At 42.4% G+C, this 24,021-nt stretch overlaps 1 long non-coding RNA gene across 1 annotated transcript; it reads right to left on the reverse strand.

Annotated features, from left to right (window-relative positions):
- Positions 1-536: 536 nt before the first annotated feature.
- On the reverse strand, positions 537-24,021 carry LOC135363744 (uncharacterized). The gene is made up of 3 exons (XR_010409799.1): positions 23,561-24,021; positions 21,048-21,149; positions 537-639 (listed from the first exon to the last, which is right to left on the reverse strand). It is a non-coding gene; the product is annotated as an uncharacterized LOC135363744 (long non-coding RNA).

Here is a 24,021-nt window from a genome sequence, read left to right on the forward strand (position 1 = left end):
CAAGGAAGGGCAATTTATGGCCATCACAAGCAACCCAGAGACTCTACGAGAGGAGTTGCTAAAGCCTCCGCAACGAAAGACACTCTAAGAACATTACAGGAATTCTTGTTGATTTCAATTTGGACAGATTCTACAGCCTTTTGTTGGAGGGGGGCGCATCCAAGTTGGGGTGATTTGTGAGCAACGGCATAAATGGGTTAAGTAAAATTTTAAATTTTAAAGGTGGTATGTTGCCTTCAGAGCCCCAAAATGACTAAAAGATGTTGGACTTGTATTCATATTTGGGTGCTAAAAAGGTTAATAGCTGTGTTTTGATAGTCTCAGGAATGGAACATCTCTTGATTTACCAAATAATTTTCCAAAAATTTAGCCAAGGTGACAAGGCATTACACTGTGTGGGACAGTTGCCCGTTCCCTTTTCGTAAGCTATTTTGTGTTTGTAGATCCTTAATGAGTGTGTCAAATGAATGTCTCCAGAGAAGAATTTCAATGCACTGCCATACCTGTGCTCCTGAGAAAGGGGGATGCAGCTAAGAGCTTCCCTGCCGAGACTGTGCAAAGCTCCTGGAACACTCCACAGGTAGCCTGGTAAAGGTGTATGTGATCCTTCAGAGTTGAAGGTGAACGGCAGCTCGGAGGCTGTTGAAATAGGCACCAAGCGGAACATATTAACCTAATGTGTAATCATAAATATTTACTGATTACTGATAGGATGGAGTCAGTAATTTCAATAATATTGGGTATTGGACTAAGTGCATGGAACCACAGCATGAAAGTTACAGTGATATATATATATAAATAAATATATATAAATATAAATAGATATATAATATATAAATATATAAAAGGTATATATTTAAGTATAAGTATATATATATAACATAGATATATAAGTATCAGTATGTGTGTATATATATATATATAAACTCACGTATACATTTATATATAATTCCAGTCATATATATACATAATGTTTCTTTAAGAAGTGGAAAAAATGTAAAACCATAAAAAGTATATATATATAATATATACTTATAGATATATGAATATATAAGTACAAGTATATATATATAAACTCATGTATACATTTATATATAATTCCAGTTGTATGTTTAAAACCATAAAAAAAAATGCCAACTTGCCACCTTCCTAAAGGGGCTCCCATCCCCATCTGAGCCCGCGACTGGGCAGCACAGCTTTCCCCAGCCCACGCCCGCGCCGCCCGTTTGAAGGAGCTGATGGGAATGCAAGTAGCAGATGGACCCCCTCAGTCCCTTTCTCTGTGCGGAGAGTAGGGCCCTCCCCAGTGGCAATGGTTGTATGGCTCAAGGACCCCGGGCTTAAGTCAGGTTTGAATTAACCCCTCTGCTGTGCCCAAGGTTGTCATGAATGTCTTCTGTTTCTGTTTTTGTTCTGTAACTCTGAGAATTAGGTTTTCTGCCCGGACAGAGCCGGAGGCAGCAGAAAATGGCTATGCCTGCAACCCAGACCTTGGGGGATAGAAACCATCTTCTGCTACAGCCCTGCCTTTCCCTGCAGTGCAGGCCTCCCGCTCACTCTTCTCTCTCTCTCTCTCTCTCTCTCTCTCTCTCTGTACAAACTCCTTTAGGGTATTTTGGATTTCTAGCTGCGGCTATGAAGTTGCAGCTTTCAGTTTCTGTCTCCACCCAATCAGTCACGCGCGGACCTTCTGGCCACCTGAGGCGCCAGGGAATGAGCCAAGAGCCGCGTGAAAGCTGACGGGGTGCCCTGGGTTGTGGCTGGGCCGTTCTGTCTGTGACGGCACTTGTTGCGATCGCCTCCTATTCACTCCATTGTTGAGGGAGGGATCCCCTGCCTGAGAAAGTAAGAGATGGCCCAACACACCGCACCCACCCCTGGACAGATGGGACGAGCAGCTCCCCGGCCACAGGTTCGGCACAGCCCGGAGTAGACAGGCAGCGCATGCCATGCAGGGACACAAGAGGGTGCGCTCAGGAACAGAATGAACAAGCCAGAAAGCCCTGGCAGCAGGCGCAGGAGTGGGGGGACAGGCTTCGTTCCCTGTGGGAGGATGTGATTGGCTTGTTTGAATAATTTCACAGGCTGGCGGGGAAGCGAAACCTGTTAGATAGGACGGGGTGGAGTGCAGCTGTTCCCACCAAGGCAGGAAGTCCCAGGTGGGGAGGCTTTGAGGCTGGGTGGGGAGCATATCTGGAAACAGCCGGGGAACTCATGCTTAGGCCTTTGAAGCCTGTGAAGCTCAGAGATGTCAACGCACCATGTGCGTCTTAACTTCAGGCTTTATCCCACATCTCTCTCCTCCGAATCCGTTCTGTCACCCACGTCTCATGTCCTCCGTGCCCGTCCCCGGCATGGCCGCCAGCGTCACCCCTCACCTGTTCTACTCCAGGAGCTACTCTACACTTGCTGCGTTCACTCTCTTCTCCACTCCCCACCAGCAGAGCTCAGACTTCTCCCCGGCATCTACGATAAACATCTGCATCTCCTACATACAATGCATCAACATCTTCCCATCACACTTCAGGTAAAATAAAACTCTTCATCATGGCCTACAGGCTCTGTAAGGTCTGGGCTCCTCTGCCCTTCCCCACCTCATTTCTTTACTGACTTCCCACTGCTCATTCGAACACAGCCACGGTGGGCTTCTTTATTTTCCTCCAGTATGTCAAGATTATTCTCAATCTAAGGGCCTTCATACTTGCCGGGTTTGTTTGTTTGTTTGTTTTTAAGATTTATTTATTTGAGAGAGAGAGAGGGTGGGGGGAGATGCAGAGGCAGAGGGAGAGGATCTCAAGCAGACTCCCTGCTGAGCATGGAGCCAGACGCGGGGCTCAATCTCATGACCCTGAGATCACGACCTGAGCTGAAATCAAGAGTGAGATGCTTAACCAAGTGAGCCACACAGGCACCTCACACTTGCTGCTTTCTTACGTCAAGTCACCTTCCCCCAGATATTTGCAAAGCTGCTGCTTCAGGTCTCAGCTTAAGTGTCACCAGACCTGCCCTCCCCATTCTTACCATAGTTTGTCCTTCTTCATAGAACTTACCCATACTTGAAATTATATGACATATTTTTTCATGTATGTATTTTTTGTAGTCCCTGCTAGAATATATATTACAAGGAGGCAAATCTGTCTGATTTGTAGTCCCTGCTAGAATATATATTACAAGGAAGAAAATCTGTCTGATTTTCCACTATATCCTTAGCATCTAGAACTATACCTAATATATAACAGGAGCCCAGTGAATGTTTGTTAAGTGAAATAATAGATGAACAAAGGAAGAATGAAAAAAACAAGCAAACGAAATTATGCCATACTTAGCATACAGTAGATAAATATTATCCATCCTCATTAGGAGGAGTATTAGCATTACAAGCCAACCTTTCCCTAATTATGAGTGTGTACTATGGTTACATTCTGACTGCATTTACTTGTGATTATGCCTTGTAAACCTCTGAGGAACGCATGCTTCTTAATGTCAAGCATTTCATCTTTTTTACTCTTATTTCTCCCCAGCAGCTTTTTTAGGCAAACAATAGATGCTTAATAATTAAAAAGAGGACTTACTATGTGCCAATCCCTAGTCTCAGGACCTACATTTATTAACTCATTTAATCCTCACCAGAAGCCCGTGAGATGGATGCTCTTGCTACCCTTATTCTATAGATAAAGAAACTGAGGCACAAAAATGATAAGGACCTTTCCCAAGGTCAGCTCAGTCACTAGGTGTGTGTGTGTGTGTATATATATATATATATATACCTATAAGCCTACTAGTGTGTGTGTGTATATACACATTCTACTATAAATTCTACTAATACTATACATATGAGAGAGGGAGTGGGGTAGGAAGAAATTTCTAGGAACTGGCTTATGCAACTGTCAAGGTCTGGCTGGGCAAGTCTAAAAGCTTCAGGGCAGGCCAACAGCAGGCTGGAAACTCTCAGGCGAGAGTCGATGCTGCAGGCCACTGGTGGAATTTCTTCTCTCTCAGGGAAACCTCAGTTTTGCTCTTAAGACCTTTCATTGATTAGATGAGGCCCACCCAGATTATCAAGGATAATCTCCTTTATGTAAAGGCCACCGACTGCCTTTCGTAGATGTCAAACCTACGAAATCCAAAGTACCTTCACAGCAACACCTAGATTCAAGTGTGATTGAATAACTTGGCCTCGTCAGGTCGACACATAAGACTAACCAGCGCAACAGGATTTAAAGCAAACCTGCTGCTGCCAAGCCTAAATCCCACAGCACTGTGATGCACTGCCTTGCCAGGAAGATTTGTTGAATGAATAAAAGGGAAAGAACAAAGGCCCTGTGGTGACAGTGGGTAGCTATTGTTCTTCCTGCAAGAACCGCCCACCCTCCCTCTCACCTGTCCCCGGCCTGGTGGAGTACCCCTCCATCTGTAACTTGTTGCCAGGACTCTTTGAGCGGAGCTGTTTAAAATACATTCGAAAAGAGATTTGATGTGCGAGGCTTACTCATTTTCTAGCTAGAGGTCTCTGTCTATGTTAGGGATTTGTGGCAGAAAACCCCCAAATGGAATTTCAGCACTTCTGAATTCAAATGTCCTGGTTGCCTGACAATAGGATTGGCAGCCTAACAACTTGCAAGCTGACACGTCTTGCTTTCCTGGGGAGAGCGACTAAAAGCAATTTACACATTACAGAGGGTTGAGAGTGTCTTTTCTTTACCTGCTATGGAGAGCACAGTAATCAATACCACTGTAGAGATTTAGAAAGTTTTTCTATATTCTCCTTGGTCTGGCTTGAAAGTTGATTTTTGAACATCAATCTCCTTTTTATCATTCCTTTCCTCTGCTTGTTCCTTTTCCCCTCTGCTTAAAGACTGATAGCTTTCTTCCTAACACCTCCGCTCCATGACTTTGCCTGTATATTGTCAGGAAATCATGCCACCCAGTAGGTACTGATTAAACTTTTGAGGACATGAGCCTTTTGCTTTGTTCATCCATTTGCCAGTTCTGCTTCCTTTGCTTTTGAACCAATAGACCGATGGCAGGTTCTGCAGACAGAACTCTTGAATAGGGGAAATCTGGAAATAAATCCTACCTGAGAATGAATACCTGAAAATGAACAGCCTCTGTGGTAAGGGTTTGAGGCTGTGGCTAATTGTTTCTATTTCTCTCTGATACTCCAGCCTGCTACTGAAATTTGTTACTAGATTTCCTTTAGGAGTATAATTGAATTCAGTAAATATATACTAAGGCGCTCTGGAGGATAACCATTTGAACCTAGCTCGGGGCCTGGGAAAGCTTCGACTCTAACAGGGAAACAAGTACATAACTGTAGGCAGGGGAGGTGCCGTAGGAGGAGCTAATGGGCATTCTTGAAGGAAGCGGAGTTTCGGACTTCTTCCCTCAGACGGACAATATTTTTGGGCTGGCCTTGACTGAGGCACTGGGTATCCAGTGAGTGGTTAAGAAGAAAACAAATATCCATTTTGATGTGGGGGGGCAGCTTAATAAGAAAATGATTATAATAAGAATTTCAGTGAAAACAAAATAGCCTAATAGGACATAGAGTCACTGGGGTGTGGGGTTATTTTATGTATGGTGACTGAGGACACCCTCTCTAAGGAGGTGGCATTCAAACTTAGACTTGAATTTTAAGCAGCAGAGATCTGTGGGTAAGCGGATTCCCTGCGGACAGAACAACAAATGTCAAGTCCCAGAGGAGAATGTGTTTGTTATTCAAGGAACAGAAAGAAGGCCTGTGACGCAGGAATATAATGAACAAGGAAAGAGAAGTAGGCGATGAAGCTGAGGAGGTACCAGAGACCAGATAACTACAGCCATTGGAGACCACTGTGGGGTTTCTCAGGGGGTGATATGGTCTGCTCTATACTTTTAAAAGATGTTAGGGGCGCCTGGGTGGCTCAGTCGGTGAAGCCTCTGCCTCTGGCTCAGGTCGTGACCTCAGGGTGCTGGGATCGAGCCCCGCACTGGGCTCCCTGCTCAGTGGGGAGTCTGTTTCTCTCTTTCCCTCTGCCCTACCCCTCCTCCCCTTGTGTGTGCATGTGCACTCTCTTTCAAATAAATAAAATCTTTAAATAAATAAATAAATAAATAAATAAATAAATAAATAAATAAATAAATAAAAGATCACGTTGGCTACTGAGTAGAGAATGTTTTGTGTGGGTCACATGTGGACATAGGGAGACCAGTTGGGGGTCTGCTTTGGCCATCCAAGACAGGCGGTGGCTTGGATGACAATAGTCCTTGGGGAGATGGCTAGAGGTCCTTAGAATAGGGAATGTATTTGGTAATAGAAGTGACAGGAGTTGCTGAAGGATAGATGGTGGAGAGGGAGGGGTAAGAAGGAATCAAGAACACCCCCTATGCTTTGGTCCCAGGCAATATGGTAGATGGTGATGCCATTCACTGAACTGGGAAGCTTCTCGGGATGTACTGATTCTCAGAGGTTCAGTGAAAATTAGAAGCACATTCCCAACAAGGGGAGGAGTGTGGACAAGGCCTGGAGTCAGGGTGGGGGTGGGCAAAACTTTCAGAAAACATTTTAGAAGGCAATGTACAGATCAGGAAGCTAGGAGTCACTGAGGCTGAAAAGGTCGAGATCCTATATAGAGCCATATTATATTGAGGGCCATAAATGCCTTGGGAATGGGGGGTGGGGATAAGAGGTATTGGACAAGGGAGCCACAAATAATTCAAAAATTAAGAAAAAAACTAGAAAAGTCTCATGCACAGATTTAGTTGCTGCCTTAGTAAACCCAGAAGCCAAAGGGACCCAAGTGAGTAATGCTTAAGCCACACAGGCTGAGTACAAAGAGTACCCAGAAACCATGAAGAACTACCAAAGCCTTGTCAGGATCCTTGAGGGTGCCATTTATGCCCTCATTTCCTCTGAATGCAGTTCTATCTAGCAAGAGGATGGGCCCTACTTATTTAAGATTAACAGGGTAAAAGGTCCCTTCCTGACAATCTTACTTGTGATCCAGAATTTTAGTGCATACCCTTGACAACAAAGACGGCTAAAAAGAATAAGCTATTTGGAACTCTTAGTAACTTCACAATATGCACCTAAAATAGTTCAGTGCAAAGAGAAGTTAGGGGTTATCTCATTCTTTCTCAACAGGTCCTACTGAAACATTGTCTCCATCATCAGGGCAATGATTTTCAAGGGAAGAAGGAGAAACAGCGCTAGCTCTTCACCTCAAGGCTGTAATGGGAATGACCTGAGAGCCATTCAGATCACATAGCCACCTTCCAGAATTGCTGAAATGCTGTCCGGCTCCAGCACCCACTAATGGCATGTGACTCCCCGCTCTTAGAAACATCCGTACGGAAAAAGAGAAAACAGAACCTCTGAGTTAGGGCTTCCTATAGGCGTTTGCTTTTTGCCCATTTGAGTCACTGGTATGCAATTTTGTATCAGTTGGCAGAGCCTAAGGAAAAGAAAAAGGATCAGACAGGTTTTTGAAACCAAATTATTGCTTTTCTGACAGATACTACTGCGCTGCTTATAAGTATTTTTCCTATTAAGTTTTAGTGAGTACAAGGGCTATAGTAAATAACCTTTCATCTGCAGAAGCTTTTCAAGGAACAAATAAGGAGTAATGCAAAGTAATCCTGGGAGAAGTTTAAAGAGAGATCGTATCGCCTGAATTTAAAGTAATAGAATAGAAGGAAAGGTTAAAAACAACAACAAAAAACTATATACAATCACTTTCTGGGGGTATCCTTTCTAATATATAATTTATATGCAAATTTTAACGTTATTGTAATAATAATTAAGCCTATTTGTGTTGGCTATACATATATATATGGTGTGTGTGTGTGTGTGTGTGTGTGTGTAGGCATTTGTGGCAGCAAAAAAAATCTAAGATTAAGTAATGATGCCTCAAGACATTTAGGAGGGTTTTGATATCAAATAGTTAATGGATAATTCATTTTTCAGTTTCTTATTTTGCATTTTTCTTTTTTTCCTGGGCCAGATAAGAGAGAGAGATAATTTCTCTGGCATACGAGGATAGACTTGCTTTGAGGTGGTATTTCCATTTTTTAAGGCTCGACCAAAGTTTTTTTATGCACTAACAACCACATTTCCGGGAGAAGTTAGGAAACCACATAACATTGCACATGAAAAAGAAACCAGAAGACCAGGAGAATGCTTGAGTTTGCACTGGTTTGAAACAAGCCATGCATAGCTAATCAGTCAGAAAACCCTGGATTACAACCAAACCATAACAGAAGAATATAAATGAACACAGGGCATATGAGTGATTCTTGCTGGAAAAAAACTTGAATTATCAAGTAGTTTTCTGAAAATCGAAAAATAGAAGACACTCAATTATTGGCAGTACACATCCTCGATTAGGCAAATCTGTGTGTCAGTCAACCAGAATATACAATAGAATAATTTAGGTTCATTCTCTCTCAATCTACAAACATAATCATTTTCACATGGAAACTTGGCAATGTCACACCTCATTTCTCAGCAGACTTAAGAACAGTGTGCAGTCTTGAGGTGTTTTGGATCACCTTTCCAAAATGAATCCCAGTACATTTCCACTCCCTTTATAGATTATTATCACGTACAATTAAAGCTAAACTGCACTTGTCAAAACAAGATATATCACACTTTCTGGTGCGACAGTCCTAGATTTCTTTTTAATCGTCCTTTGTCACCTGCTCACAAAGTTTACCAATTGAACCGCTTGCAGTACAATCCCAATCCTTATTAGTGATTTAGTCATAGTTATTGCCATAATTATAACTTTAAAACTTTAACAAATAATTAGTACTTCACAGCTTTACATGATGTTTAATGAAGCAGTAATGATTTACCAGAAGTAAAAATTCAGAAATCTAACAAATTTTTGTCTTTCTGTTTTCAGGACCCTCATGAAGAGAAAAGAAAACCAATACTAATTTGGAACTCCTGGTATTTAAAGGAAGAATATAGATTCACATATGCATTTGTGGACTGAATGACTTTGCTCTTTTCCAATACACCAGACAGGATGGGCTGCGTTCACAAACCTCGGTGGTTTAACACGACGAAGTTTGCTCCTCGCTCATACTAACAGTGATGCAAGGTAACAGTGGGGGCTCTGCCCCATGTATTCAGCCAGGCACCCATGCAAGCGGAGACAGCATCTCCACCACGACCATGTGCTTCCATAGGAGATAAAGGGAAACCCTGCACATCACTTCTGTTCACATCTCATTAGCAAAAGCAAGTCACAGGGCAAAGTTTATCTTCAAAGGGAGAATGGGAAAGTACAATCCTGCTCCATGCCCAGAAAACGGAGAACCAGAATATTCCTCAACAGTGTGAGTGACTACTAAATCCAAGCATGCAGAAAGATGGCAAACCAGCCAAGGAAGGGCAGGTTCCTTGACAATCTCAGGAGGCAAGGTAAAATCAATGTGATCGTCTTTTGTTCTATATCTTACCTCTCCACAGAGGCTACCTATTTCTATTACTGGGGTGATAGTTTTACATAATGTTCAATATTCTATGAAGAGAAAAACTCAAATCACCAGTAACAAGGTAAATAAATGAATCACGGCAGAAAATCTTATATTTGGAGAAGAATCACGAATATCAATTTGCTCCTTGGGGTCTCCTACTTACACATTAATCAATGAACAACTATGTAACAGAGGTAGATTCTCACTCGGCCAGGGCTGTGTGGGAGATGCCGGTAACCAGGGATCAGGTCTAGGAGCCCAGAAATGGCGTGTAAAGTGAGCTTGGCCATAATGTTCACAGCAGGAAGTCCTGCCACTGACCATTTGATACAGCTGATTCTTATGCAGTGGTTTTATCCAGGAAGGCAGAGAAAGCTATTTTTGCACAACCATTTTGACACACAGTCTCATCAAAATTGCAGAGACAAAATGTAATAACATTCTTTTCTTTTCTTTTCTTTTCAGATATTATTTATGTGAGAGAGAAAGAGCAGGGAGAGGGGCAGGGGCAGAAGCAGGGGGAGGGGCAGGAGCAGAGGGACAAGCAGACTCCCAGCTAAGCAGGAAGCCTGACATGGGGCTCGATCCCAGGACCCTGGGATCATGACCTGAGCTGAAGGCAGACTCTTCACTGACTGAGCCACCCAGGTGCCCCAGTAACATTCTTTTCTTGTCAACAATGTATGTAATGGACGTTCCGGATCTTGCGAAGCCTCACTTCATTGCCAATCTACACCCTAGAAAATTATATCAAAATGAAAACCCTCTGCTTGTGCATTATTTTTGTGTAATAATTTATGCAATATTATCCTTGACCTACAACCTATTCGAAGTATCTCTCTGTTCTTTAATGTCAACTCTTCGCTTGTTGTGTGTGTTATTACATTTAAATGTAACTGTCTAGCCTTTTCATCCCCAGGTCCCCTCCGTCATGTGCTTTTCTTCACCACAGTCATCTAGATTCAACATTCATGGCCACTGAAAATGATCTGTAATGAATTTTTATTTCTTGTAAATCCCTGTTTTGCCCCCACAGGAGATATAGTAAAATCTTAACAATAAGTGGTACTCCTTAAAAACTGGACCAAAGATCATTAGGATAATTTCACAACTGATCCGCAAGGAAGTTGAGAGCCACCCTTCACAGGTGTTTGAGGAGAGTTCCATATTTGTATCCACTTTCCACACTCAAGATTTTTCTATCACTTTTAACATGTAAACAAGGCCATCTGGTCTTTCTCTCTTTTGTAGTGCTTGTGCCCTTTGTCTCTTCCAGATTCAACTCTAGATTCCATCGACAAGTTTCTAAATGTCTGTACAATCTATAAATGCATTCTGCTAGGAGATCATCTTTTATCATTATTCATTACCTTATGAAATGGCTTAAGATGACATGGAAATAATGGAGCTTGACAGTGTCCTTGATCCTTTATGTGTGTCCACAGAGTATGTGCATATGCATGTAAAAGACAGATGGATAGAAAGAGAGAATCTTCCAACCAGTTGTAAATTGGATGCAGTTGCTCCATTCCATTATCTTCCAAAACTTTAAATGTACATTTCAGTTGATAATAAAAATACAGTGTTTTTATTTTCTAAAAAGACCCTAAGAGGATATCGCATACAGGATGATGCTAAGAAGTAGCAGTGATATCCATTTCAAAACATTACCTAGTAATAAAAAATGAGCTAAAAATAAGAAAAAAAATTAGCAATGGGACAAAGGCCCAAAGGAATGGAATATATACTGTCTTTGTGCACATTATTCATTAGGTATATAAATGAGTTCAGTAGTTTTTTCCTTCCTTGTACATTAAAATATCTCCAAGTCAAATTTCTGCTCCAAAGTGTGGTTCATATTTCCCATCTAAGGTTTTATATCTCTATAACAATTCCTTCACTTACTTCAAATTATCTGTGGTCGAGCTTCAGTGTGTTTAAGTGTTTTAGGGGATATTAAAAAATGACACAGACCCTGACCTAAGGATCTTATCAATTGAAGAGGGAGGCAAGTACCATACAAGTGGGGAGTCTCTGGGCCAGATTGGTGGTTCTCGGGTTTCCGAGAGCAGAAAACTAAGTTAATGGACCTTTGCCAATGATCTAGAAGTTCACAGCCTCAAAAAGAAATTTATATCCTTTCTTATGTCTGATTATTCTTTGGAGGTGGGACTTGGACTCATCATTCAGAAAAATTTGAAAGCTACATCTACCAGGCAAGTTTAGGTGTGAATTCCTCCAAGTTCATTTTCTGAGCACATGAAATTTGATCTTCAAAATATCAAATTTATGCAGAAGACAGTCTGTGCTGAGTTGCATGCATATGTTGAAGTGCCAACAGGTCTGGCCAAAGAAAGAATGGCTGCCTGGGACCAGACATTGATGGGTTGGAGACATCTCAGCCTCCAAGGCTAGTTGACTCAAAACATAGTTGGCAAGAAGAAAATTTATACTATATCCTTATCCTCTGCCTTCAGCATCTGTGTTCTATTTCCTAAGTTGTCAGTGGGCAGTCTTCTGGAATGAGATCCTAAGTCTTCAAAAGGAATATGAAAAATTAGCATGCCAAATAACTGCCTCGTTCCAAACAGAGGGCACTTTGTGTATTTTGTAAGACAAGCTTCCTTCTCAAGTCATGGGCCTGAGAAGAGTGCTCTACTCTGCTAGGTAAATACCTGGAAGTTAATGCTTCAGTTACATCCCCAGGTATGTTATTTTGGGCTCCTTTTTTGCTAGTGTCCCCTTGCTTGTCCTTGTCTGTAATACATAGTTAATCAGTATATGTTGCATAAGTTAAGGGTGTCTAGGGAAGAGGAATTGTCAAGAAGGTCCTATAAGTAGGTTCTCTGTCGATAGCTACAAAAATGCCCTGCACAATTAAGAGTGTACGGTCATAACTGTTAAGGACTTGGCAGAATATTTAAGTGTGTTGAAGTCCACTACGGTGTCATGGGAGTGCCTCCTTGAAATGTGTGCAAAGAGAGTGGTCCTAAACATACTGACTCTCCAGAGTTTCGACCTATAATACTCAGTCTCCCAATGGAAGGAAGACCAGGCTGCCATGGGAAGCACACGGGGCATCAGTTACCCAGACTGTGTGGGAGGCCTTCTGAAACTGGTGACGACTGGGCTTACTCTGGAGGAGAAATAGGTGCTATCAAATACAAAAATGTGCAGAGTCACGGAGATGAGAAAGGCGATGACCACTGAACGTGTACCGCCCTCCAAGACAAGAGCACTCACCTACAGCCAGCCAGGCACAGCCCACGGGAGTCCAGGCACCAGATTCTGGCCCAGAGTTCTGGGCTCCACACATTACCCACAGACCAGATGCCTAGGCCTGACCTCAGTCCCAGCGGCTTATATGTCCTTCTGGAGAAGCCCCCATCTCTCCTTTTTCTCCTCCACTGATTCGGTTGAAGTCCACTATTTACGGTCATTTGAATTCTTTGAATGAGCAGCATATCAGAAAAAGAAAAATGTAACGATGATGAAATAATAACAAACACTCCTGAGTACCATAGGAGACTGCATTAAGTACCTCTTTGGATCCGCCAGCACTAGGAGGGAAGTGTGCTGATTCAGCCTGTTCCATCATGCAGAGAGATGGTGATAGTGAGAGGTCTAACTAGCCTTCTGAGTTTCAGGCCCACCTCCCATGCCTTGCAAGCAATTATTTCTCTGCTTTGAGCTGAGGTTTCCAAGATTATATGGTTGAATGCTACTCACTGCCTGACTGCAAAATCCCAACTCTAGACGTCCTGATGGCAAGAAAGGAAGGAAATACAGACTTTAAGAAACGTTTTTTTATTCCTCATTTCCACGAATTGACCTCTGTGATCCTCATGATGTCCCTAGAGAGATATGTATCATTTTCCCATTTTAGAAAGTTTGAGAACCACTGTGCTGTGAGACGTGGGGGTTGTGAAAGTGGGGGGCTAGATGTTGAGGGTGACAGGAAAAAAGAACGTGTAAAAGCACTGAGGCAGGGAGGAGGAGCATGTTGAGGAAATGGGCAGAAGCCTCTGTGACTGGAGTCTAGAGGGGCAGGAGAGCCGGCAGCTGAAGCTGGGGAGGCAGAAAAGGGCCAAGCCAGTGCAGGCTTCACAGAGTAAAGGATGTTGACTTTATCCTACAAGCAATGGGCAGCACTGCAGGTTTCTACGCAGGAGTGGAAGAACACCAAGTTTGCATTGTGCAAAGATCACTCTAGCCACAGTGTGTCGGCTGCATTACATGGAGGAAGTACGGATATGAAGAGACAGTCAAGAAGCGATTGCCGACAGTGAAGAGAAAGGACACGGTGGCCAGGACTTAGTGGTGGCAGTGAAGAGGAGAAAATGAGCACATTCATGAACTCTTTAGGACGCAGGACCCTCCATCCATCCTCCACGCAGCAGCAAGATTTGAAAGCTGAATCAGATCCTGTGTGTCCTCGACTTTGAATTCTTCAGTCTTCCCAGTGCTGATGGGATGAAATCCAGAATTCTTAACATGACTGGCTCCTGGGGCTTCTCCTCACCCTCCACACTCCAACCCCAGGATCTCTCTGTGCTCCAGGCTCAGGGTTTTCCACATGCTGTTCCAGCAACTTCCACATGGAGGGCTCCTCCTTGTTTTTTGAGGCTCAGCCTGAATGTCCCCTCTGCAGAGCAGACTTCCTGGACCATCCAGGGGAGGTAGGAGGCCCTTCGATTATCAACCTCAGCACCTCATGTGTGCCTTTCCCAGGCCTTAGAGCAATTTATCATTCTTTATTTTTTATTGCCTATCTTTTGTTTGTCTCTTCATGAAGAATTCGTGAGAGCAGGAACCATGCCCATCTTATTTACCCAGCACACCACCTGCCCTGGTTGTAGTAACTCCTCAATAAACACTTAGCACATTAACAAACGAACTCATATGGACATCCTGGGGCGCCCCAAGTTTCTGGCAGGCACAGGAGGCTCAGTGGTGGTGACCTTCTCCAAGGACCCCATTAGGTGGAAAATAATCATATTTTAGATTAAAATCTATAGGTTAGCCTTATCGTTATTTCTCTTTTCTTCTTTCATTACTTCCCTGAGATTTTTTTCCGAGGGTAACAAGATCAGAGCCAGTGGCCTGCAAACTCCCGGACAATGCACACGGTTTGCCAAATTGTCTTTCTCCAGCATTGTTTGTTATGGCCATGTTTTGTTTCAATTTCTTAAAAGTTGCCAGGACAATGAAAAGATCACCACATTTAACCAGATGACCGAAACACTAAAAGGTCAAATTCAGTTGCATTTTTATTATTGAGGAGATTTTTTAGATCACGAAGGAACAGATCCCCTCCTGTATTTATGGTTTTAATTAGTATTATTTCCTTTCACATTCTGGAGCACTTTCTATTTGCAACCTCACTTCCAGTGAGTAAGCTTTATTGTCCTCCACAGGAGCCAAGGTTTAGAAAGTTGTATAATCCCTATATTCTAACTCAGGTGATTGAAGCAGAGAGAGATTACCTTTGCCAAGAAAGAGTGGTTTTATGGCTGAATCGGTTTCAAATTCAGAGCGTATTCCAAGCTTTCAACATCCCACTAATGAACTGTGTACTATTTTCATTTCTGTTTGCTTATGTATTTACCAAGCCACCGGCATCATATAAGATCAGTATCCGAGTTACAAAGGCTTTTTCAAATTGCTAACACCAGACATAGTTCAGACTTTAAGTACCGGGAGGCAACTGGGAACAGCTGTTCTTGAATCAGACATAAATCTAAGCAATGCTCCAATATAGCAAAAGGGGGGGGGGAAGAACTTGTCTCATTAAATAGGTAACAGGAGAGTGTATCTGATAGTAAAACCTTGGCAGAACATAAGATACCTGTTTACTGCCAAATTCTAGTCACACAACATTAAGGTTACCTATTTAAGCACGGAGCACTGGCTTCTCATCATATATAATTCTATCAAGGAGTCTCCCTTGTGAATCTTAGTTGCCTTTAGAGTGAGCAGAAATACTATTGCCAAGATAACCAGGACCCAACCTCACGGGGATTTGTGGATAAAAATTAATCCCTCGAATGGTGCCCAGAAGCAAATCAGTGACTAATGGAGACTAGCAAGCAAAGGCATAACTAACCTCTTGGCACCTGTGACAGCCAAAGCTTCTGAATAATTTTCCAGGGTAGCTCCTAAGTAGAGCACGTAGACAAAATCCCATCCGAGCATTAGAAACAGGAACTATACAAGCATAGTCTGCTTATTTTTCCTTTATCCTTTGTCATGGCCCTCCTCCAATTATTGTGTTGGAGTGTCTCGAGATTGTTAGAGTGACCAACTCCTGCACAGTGAAAAGGTAATTTTTTACTTTTACGCAGCCAAAAGGTAATTTTAAAAAAAATTCTGGGGAAAAATATAGCCCGTGGGGATATTTTTAATCAAGAAGCACAACATTTCCCATATTAATGTTGCATAGGGACTGCCATGAGAATAACCCATTAAATAAAATATTCCAAAATCGAATCTAATAAAGCTGGATAGAAAAATCCATTCTTCTGCTTTGGAATAGAATGTATAATAAAACCAGGGAAATGTTCACACGGCATTAAAGTCTACAAGCCTAGCGTAATCCAGAGCATTCACAGAAAAGCAGGGAGTTAGGAAACAGGAAAATAGAAGGTTGATAGCATTCTAACGTGGCCATAATTAACAGATCCACCTTCAAATAAAAGAAAAAATCAATTCAGTTAGAGAGGTGTGAGGACGGAACAATTATTTGCGGCTAATTACTTTTTAAAAGATGATGAAAATAGGTGAGTTTTCCCTGATATTGATGAAGGAAAACCTTTGGGGAAATCATTAGCAAAGGTGAGCGAGGATATGAATTATTCTCTGGGATGTTGGAAAGCAACGAAGAGGGAAGAATAAGTAAAATACTAGTACAGTCTAGCAAAGGTCATCAAGACAACGGAGCTGAGACTAAAAATTACCGTTTTCTAAAATCCAAACCTGTCATCAGTATGTCCCACAGTGAATTACTTCCTCGAACAGATGATTTGTTATGAAATGTTCAGTAACTCACCAAATGTCTTTAAATAATTTGATTCAGTGGTACATTCCAAAAGGCAAGATTACATGCAGTTGTTCTACCTATAAATTAAGAATCCTTTTAAAACAATTACCGCAGCACCATTTTAACATGTGATCTTAGGTTTGGCCTTAGACAGGTTGGGGATGTTCAGGGTTACCTGCTCATAGAACAGAGTTTGCCTGGAAAAAAACAAATAACCTTCATGGTATTCATAGGCCATCTCTGAATGTAGGTTAATTATAGATTATAGCCTAGAGCCGTGATCAAAGACCACGCGCCTTTGTAAGAAATGAACAGACTACAACATGGATAGTCCATTCATTCCCATCATCATTAAATGCCTGAAAATAACAGGAGCAGATACGTATCAAAGAAAATTCTTCCTCTGGATATGGTGAGGCAAGGGCTGTTTACCCTACACAAGAATTTTCAGCAACCGCTATGTAAATTCTCTGTCCAAAATACACATACATGTATATAAATGAACCTGTTTATGTGCAAGTGTGTATCTATGAACTCACGTGTAAGGCCACATGCTCCCCCTATAAAAGGAGGTCCCACCAAGAACCATCAACGTTGACTGGTATGTAGACACACTTTGAACAGAAAGTACATGTTTATTTGCTCTGGCCAAAAGCACGGTGAACAGAATAAAGACCATTAGCTAGCTGTTCCGTCATCCAGTCTTTGATACTAAAACTTGAATCAATTACTGAGACAACAGGGTTAATTCCCACTTGGATGGGAATCTATGTACCCTGACTGGCTGAAGTCACAGCTGAAAATCCTAGTTTGAGTAACAGTTAAGTGAGTTGATCCAGCATTTTAGCACTGCCTGCTGTCTGGTCTGCCTCTCCTCTGTTCACTCCCCATTCCTCCAGGTTGACTGACCTGTAGGCCATCCTTCCGCTCAATCCCGACACTCGGCCATATTCTGCTGACGCATTCTTAATTGTACCAATAGCTCCACCTTCAGGGTGCTCCCTCTCCCTGCTCCCCCATATATATCTCTTACACACCTGCACGTGCTTCTCCCTCACTAGTAGGTACCAGAGCTTATTTAGACCTCATTTATCCCACACAACTCGGGAAGTCTTCTCGAATGCAGCCGCCCATGGTGAGCTCACCATCCTCCGAGAGTTCATACTGTCAGACTTGACATTCTCTTACTAGTCATGTGATTATGTGTCTTTAATAATTACGTTAGTTGTAAACTGCTTAAAAGCAGGCCAACGCTTAACCTATCTCTGTGTCCTTAAAAATGATAGCACCCTATCCTCTTTATGGCAGGCACTTAAAACAGTGTTTTGATTCATGAATGGATTGAGTTTAAATGGCCCTAACTGTTTCTTCAGATTTTATGTGGGGATATTAGCCTGTAAGCAGATGACATCCATATAAGCAAACAAAGATGAATTTCTGTTAACCATAACGTATATGCCAGAATTCTACAGCATGATGTCGCTAGACAAGAGAATTAATCTTAGTTAACAGTGTGAAAACAAAAAAGAGAAAACAATTTTCATTATCTTAGTTAAAATTTCTCCTTATTAGAATTATTTTCAGTTTGGAAATTTGATAATCAAGAAGATGGTAACTATGAGTGAATTCTCCTTCTGTTATTCGTATTTAAGAATTTTCATTCATTGCTTTCTAGGAAAGCTGTTAAGAGGAGAAGTTGAAAACAGAAGCAGAATAAAGTCTTTCAGTGAGAGAGAATTGCAATGAGACTACTCTCGCCTTCTTTTTAAAAACACATCTGGAGATGGGAAGAAAAAAACGGAAGAGACAGGAGAAGGGGGTGTCAGACTCAAACATTCCTGAGCATGGATACAGAGTATAATGAAACAGCTAACTGCAATCGCAGAGTCTCAGCAAACATTTTTGGAAACATCCACTAGCCCCTCCTCTCCTTGAATATGTGACTGTTCTGCCTGAGCACTGCTTCATGGAAGGACATTATAAATCAACAAAGAGAAAAAGGCCTCTTTTACCATCCTAACAGCGTCAAGGCATCAGTGGGATTAAATTGTCATCGTCGGCACAGATTCCCAAAACTGGCACTCCATAAGAAAACGCATCATGTCTATTTGTGAATGTGTATTGTAAACTCTCCCAACATCTTCTGTGAAAATGCCATATAACTAGCTAAGAGCATTGAATTTTCAGACCTTTGGAAGTGTTGAGAAGACCTTGGGCAGCCTCTCTCCGGAACAAAGGAATGATCACTCTGATTATCCTTCCAACAGAATATTTTAAGATTATGCATGCATTGTTGCATGTGTGTTTAAACTCAACTCAATTATTTATATGGACATCTCAAGGGCTCTTAAAAATACAATAAAACTTGAACTAAAATTCCACAAGCATTCAGATAAAAGAAAATTACCTATCCTCTTTGGAGAGTGTTTTTAGAGAGTTTGAAAAAGAACATTGATGGATTCCTCCAGACGAAGGCTTAAGAAGTAATAGTATCTGAGCTGGGTAGAAAAAAAGACAAGAAGATGCTGAAGTGTTCCCAATGTATTCTGCGGATGCTTTAAGTTCTACCCTGTAGTAATTGGAATGGGATTTCATTACAAGAAGTTTTTACTCACTCATACCAACTGCATCCTTGTAAGAGTGATGGAGACTAAGTGTACCTGTTATGACCATTACCATCACCGTCTCCAGGGAAACAGCCCCAGAAAGTTATCAAAGCAGTAAAAGTAGGGGAGGAAAGAATACAGCGCTGCTGGCAAACTCAACACTCCAAAATACTTGAAGCTTTAAAATAAATAAATAACAAACTCCTACAATTCCACTTAAATAATCATGAGGGGGAATAAAAGCCTTATTTCCTTTTCTATTTCAAAGATTTTAACACACACACACATACACACAAAACCCAGCCAATTTCCCTTGAAAAACATTATTCATATTCCTTATTTCTCCAAATAATATAGAGCCCCAATAAGATTGTCAAGCACAGTGCATTTTAAGGTGTAGGTAAAGTCAAAATTTGCCACAAACACGAGTAATTCATCCATCATAAATCCCATCCCCGATCCCCACGTGAGATATACATTTCCTTCTTGTCCAGGGCTGTCTGAAATTCAGGGGCTCTCATTGCAATGTGGTAAGTAATTTTAAGGGCAAAGGGGTAAAGGGTGGTTTTAGCTGGTAGATTTTTTCTAGTCTCTTTGTCCTCAGTCTGACTTAATCTGAGACAGTCTCCTACTTTATAGTCCCTGTTTAATAAGGAAAGAGAGAGCTCTCTAAATCTATACCACTCAGGTCCAGAGTATGTGTGGGGAAGCACAGCCGATTCTAGCCTACATCCTCCAGATCCAGCATTTCCCAATGTCCACCATGTTGCTCTCAGGGTTTCATGGAATTAGCCAAGCCTAAGCAATTCCAGATCTAGTTGCCGTTGACCAATTGCACCTGGTTTGTACTTCCCAGCTTAACTTTCTAAATTAGATAATAACAAAAAAAAAAAAAAAAAAAGCTTAAACGCTAGCAGAGCCACAAGATGATGGAGAGGAACAAAATAGGGGTTATGTTTTAAAAACTCTAAGTTACAGGTGGTTCTGAGTACTGATTACATAACCTGCACAAGTTGAGATCCGATTCAATAGACTCCCATTCTCTGCCCAGCCCCCACCCAACCCAGGCAAATGGAAGCTCTGATCTTCCGTGAGGGATGGGAAAGGTGAAGACCCTCTTGCCTCTGAGATGATAAAGAGGAACCCTGTCTAGGGGAGAGGGAGAGAGAGGGCAAGGACAGGTCTCTGCATCTCTGAACTCCCTGAGCCCAGAGCTCATTCCTTCTCCATGGTCTAGAGTATTCTTCCTCTTTAAATATCTACACTCTCAGATGCTACCCTGAGCCCATTCTCTTCTCACTCCCCTAACTATCCTCAGAACAAGTCCAGGGAAGATTCAGGTTTTGGGAGGGCAGACACTTACACAACTAAGAAAAAGGATACAAAATTGAAAATACAAAACTAGGTATGAAAGTGAATGGTTCTTACAAATGAATAAACAAACACGGAAATAAAAAGCAGATATAAACCCATAAATACAGAGAACAATCTGGTGGGACAGGGCTAGGGGATGAGTGAAGGGGGTGGGAGATAAGGCTTCCAGTTATGAGATGAATAAGTCACGGAGATGAAGGGCAGAGCATCGGGAATATAGTCAATGGCACTGTGGTGACAGATGGGAGCTACACTTGTGGTGAGCACGGCATCAGGTATAGAGTTGTGGAATCACTATGTCATTCACTTGCACTAATATAACATGGTGTGTCAACTACACTTCAATAAAAAATTTTTGGAAAAGAAAGTGAATGTTTATTAAGAACATGAAAAAACCTAGAGCATATTAACAGGTAGACCACAGCGGTCCCCGGCGCGCCTCGTCAGGTCCCCTCCACCATCACAGCATGTAGATCTGCTGCAGTCCCTGCTAACTGGGACTCTGGTCCTCCTCCCACTTCTGCCAATTCCCATTTTCATGTAACTGTCCTTTGGAAAATTACCTCTTTCACAAATAAGGTGCCTGGTCAGTTGAGATATTTCACTGATGCTTATGAGTCTTTCGTGCAATATTTCATTAAGCTTTTGCATATTCTGGTTCATACCTAGAAGAGGAAATGAAACCAGTTACATCTGGTATAACAACTGAAAAAAATTATAAAAAGTAAAAACGCTTTAGACAAATCTTCAGTTTCTTTTTTTTCCCCCAAGGGTTTTGATTTGGTTCCTTTTACGTATATATCTTAACGATAACCCTATGTAAAAACAAATTTTATTTTAATGGCCCCACCACTACTCTTTAAAATGCACATAGATTTGCAAGATAGACAAAATAGAGACTACAAATTACTGTCGGTAGTTAAAATTCAATTGCATTGATGAAATTATGGAAAAGGGTTCATTTTCTGGTGCTGTCTTTGGGCTTTTTGAAATCCTGGTTGCTGGCTTACTCACTAATTTGGTAATTTGCAATAGGTTTCCCAGTCATTAGTGCAAATTAGCGAGGTTTAGCTATAATGTGAATATTAATATCTTCATTTAGAACCATTCCACGTGCCTTCGCTGGGCTTCTAAGGACAAGTTGTTTTTTTTTTTAAACCTTGGAGAAAGGCGATATGAAATACATGAATATGATGTTTATGAAAAGGCATTTGATAACCAATGCATTATTTTTCACCTTCTATGAATAAAATGTCAGTGACTTTGGTAATATTGTATTTTAAAAGCCCCAAGGACTGGCAGACAGCCCCATGCACACACTGTGCTATATTAAAGGAATATTGGTCCTCGGCTAGAAAGGATTTTCTAGCCCACTCTGAGCAATAACCACTTGATCACACATCTCGCCTGTGTCTGAGCTCCCGACAGCAGAATATGTGCCTCTCATTTGCTGGCCCCAAGCCCTCCACTCAGCATCCTGCACAGTCACTGGGGCCGTGTGCCTTCAGCTCCGTGACCTCGGGGGCACGCTGGAGAAATGTTGCCTTCTGTCCATGACCCTTTTAAGACCCTTTAATGTCTCCCCCAAGTTGTCACCATGGCACTCACTTGCTTTCATGATTCTCCCTGACAACCACTGCTCCTGATGCTGGCTTTCACCGTGGGGCTCTAATTCAAGTGCAGGCTGGAGCCCACCATTGTCAGTGTCTTTTTTCCCAATACAAGCCCCACTGGGACTTCGCCTGGGAACACGCCCAACCCAGCAACTTACTAGCTAAGGATGACCCTCTCAGCCCTGGTATCTGGTCTGCTGCCTTGCCCGACTCAGGCCACAGAGAACTCCAAAGCTTCCTTCCCCTCTCTTTCCTACCCATGGCATTATTTAAATTTAACACTTGTCATCAATCAGCTGGGAGGCAAGAATGATCACATGAAATGGTGTCCTCGTGAAAAAGAAAGACACATTTATCAGTTGAGACCTCAAAACAAGACAGCAAGATGGATGGTGGGATGAGAAATCAGTGTTCCTTATTTTTCCGAACTATACCACCTCTCACTTATGGTTGTAACACCCCCAAAAGAATCCTGGGCGTTGGATTTGAATCTGTGAGCCTCTGACACATCTTGGAGTCTCAGTTCCCTTATTTGTGAAATAAGGGTAATAAGATTACCTCACAAGGCTATAGCAAGGACTAAAACAAAATATGTGCAAATACCTAGCACAGAGCCTGGCACAGAGTCGAGCTCAAACAGATAACGACATTAGTGCCCCAATTGAAATCACTCTTAAAGTGGCACGTGTCTGAACATCCAGGCCCCTGCTGGGGCCCTGGGGTTGATTACCACTGAATGGTCAGTGACACGGGCTGGGCTCCAAATCCAAAAGGGATTCTGACCAGAAGGAGCATGGTCGACGAAGGGCCAGAGGGACAAGCCAACTCTGGGTTCTTTCAGAAAAGACGAGACTCAAAAAACAGGAGGATCATCCGGGCGCCTGGGTGGCTCAGTTGGTTGAGCGACTGCCTTCGGCTCAGGTCATGATCCTGGAGTCCCTGGATCGAGTCCCACATGGGGCTCCCTGCTCGGCGGGGAGTCTGCTTCTCCCTCTGACCTCCCCCCTCTCATGTGCTCTCTCTTTCTCATTCTCTCTGTCTCAAATAAATAAATAAAATCTTTAAAAAAAAAAAAAAAAAACAGGAGGATCATCCGATACTGAGTCCAAAGGAAATTTTAGGGCCAAGCTTTCTGAGTCGAGACGGAGATGGGGTTAGGACACGAGCAGGTGGGGAGCAGGGAGCAGCCATCCTGAACCTCAGATGCAGGTGGCTATTTCCAGCTCACCCCTCCGAGCCAGAGGTGCTTGGGAACGTGAAGTGGGCAAAAAGGGTCTGAAACAGAACACAGAGCGTAGGATGTAAGAGAGCAGAATGGCTTTAACCCATTGGAGCTATTTTTTAAATGCTGCATAAATACTCTTCTAATACTACCACCTTGGAAAAACACCTGGGTTCAAAGCCTGTCTACCTGAAAGACCACATTTTCTGAACAGCAGTTCTATTTCCTGAAAATCAGGCACCTGTTACCCGAAGTGACAGTGTCTGGCGTGCGGAAGAAGCCATCAGATCCAACAGCTGTGTCGGCTTGAACTATGCAGCAAAATGACCCTGCAAGGGCAGTGGAACTCTGTAGGGTGCCCTCTGAATCGTCTTGGTGACCCTCTCCAACTGCAGTCAGTCTGTCCGCAGTCTTTAGTGGGCACTTGTCCTCAGAGCGGTGGGCAGTCCTGGGAACCAATGTGTGTCTCTTTCCAAGAGGGAACAAGCTGTTATCTCCTGGAGGCTAATGTGCATGGGCGCCCCCTCACAGAGTTAAAGACCCTCCTCCCCACCCAATCTCTTTTGAGTACATTTCACCACTTCCCTACAGCCACCATCCCGGTGCATCTGCAAATTCTTAATACTTCAGCATAACACGACGTCTTTTTAGACTCCTCATGCCTGTTCTTGGAATTCATTGAACCCTTTCACCTCGAGTTAA

This window comes from Mirounga angustirostris, unplaced genomic scaffold (assembly GCF_029215605.1).
Source record: "Mirounga angustirostris isolate CCGP_5_RB_7025 unplaced genomic scaffold, mMirAng1.0.hap1 SCAF_3, whole genome shotgun sequence".
Taxonomy (NCBI): Eukaryota; Metazoa; Chordata; class Mammalia; order Carnivora; family Phocidae; genus Mirounga; species Mirounga angustirostris.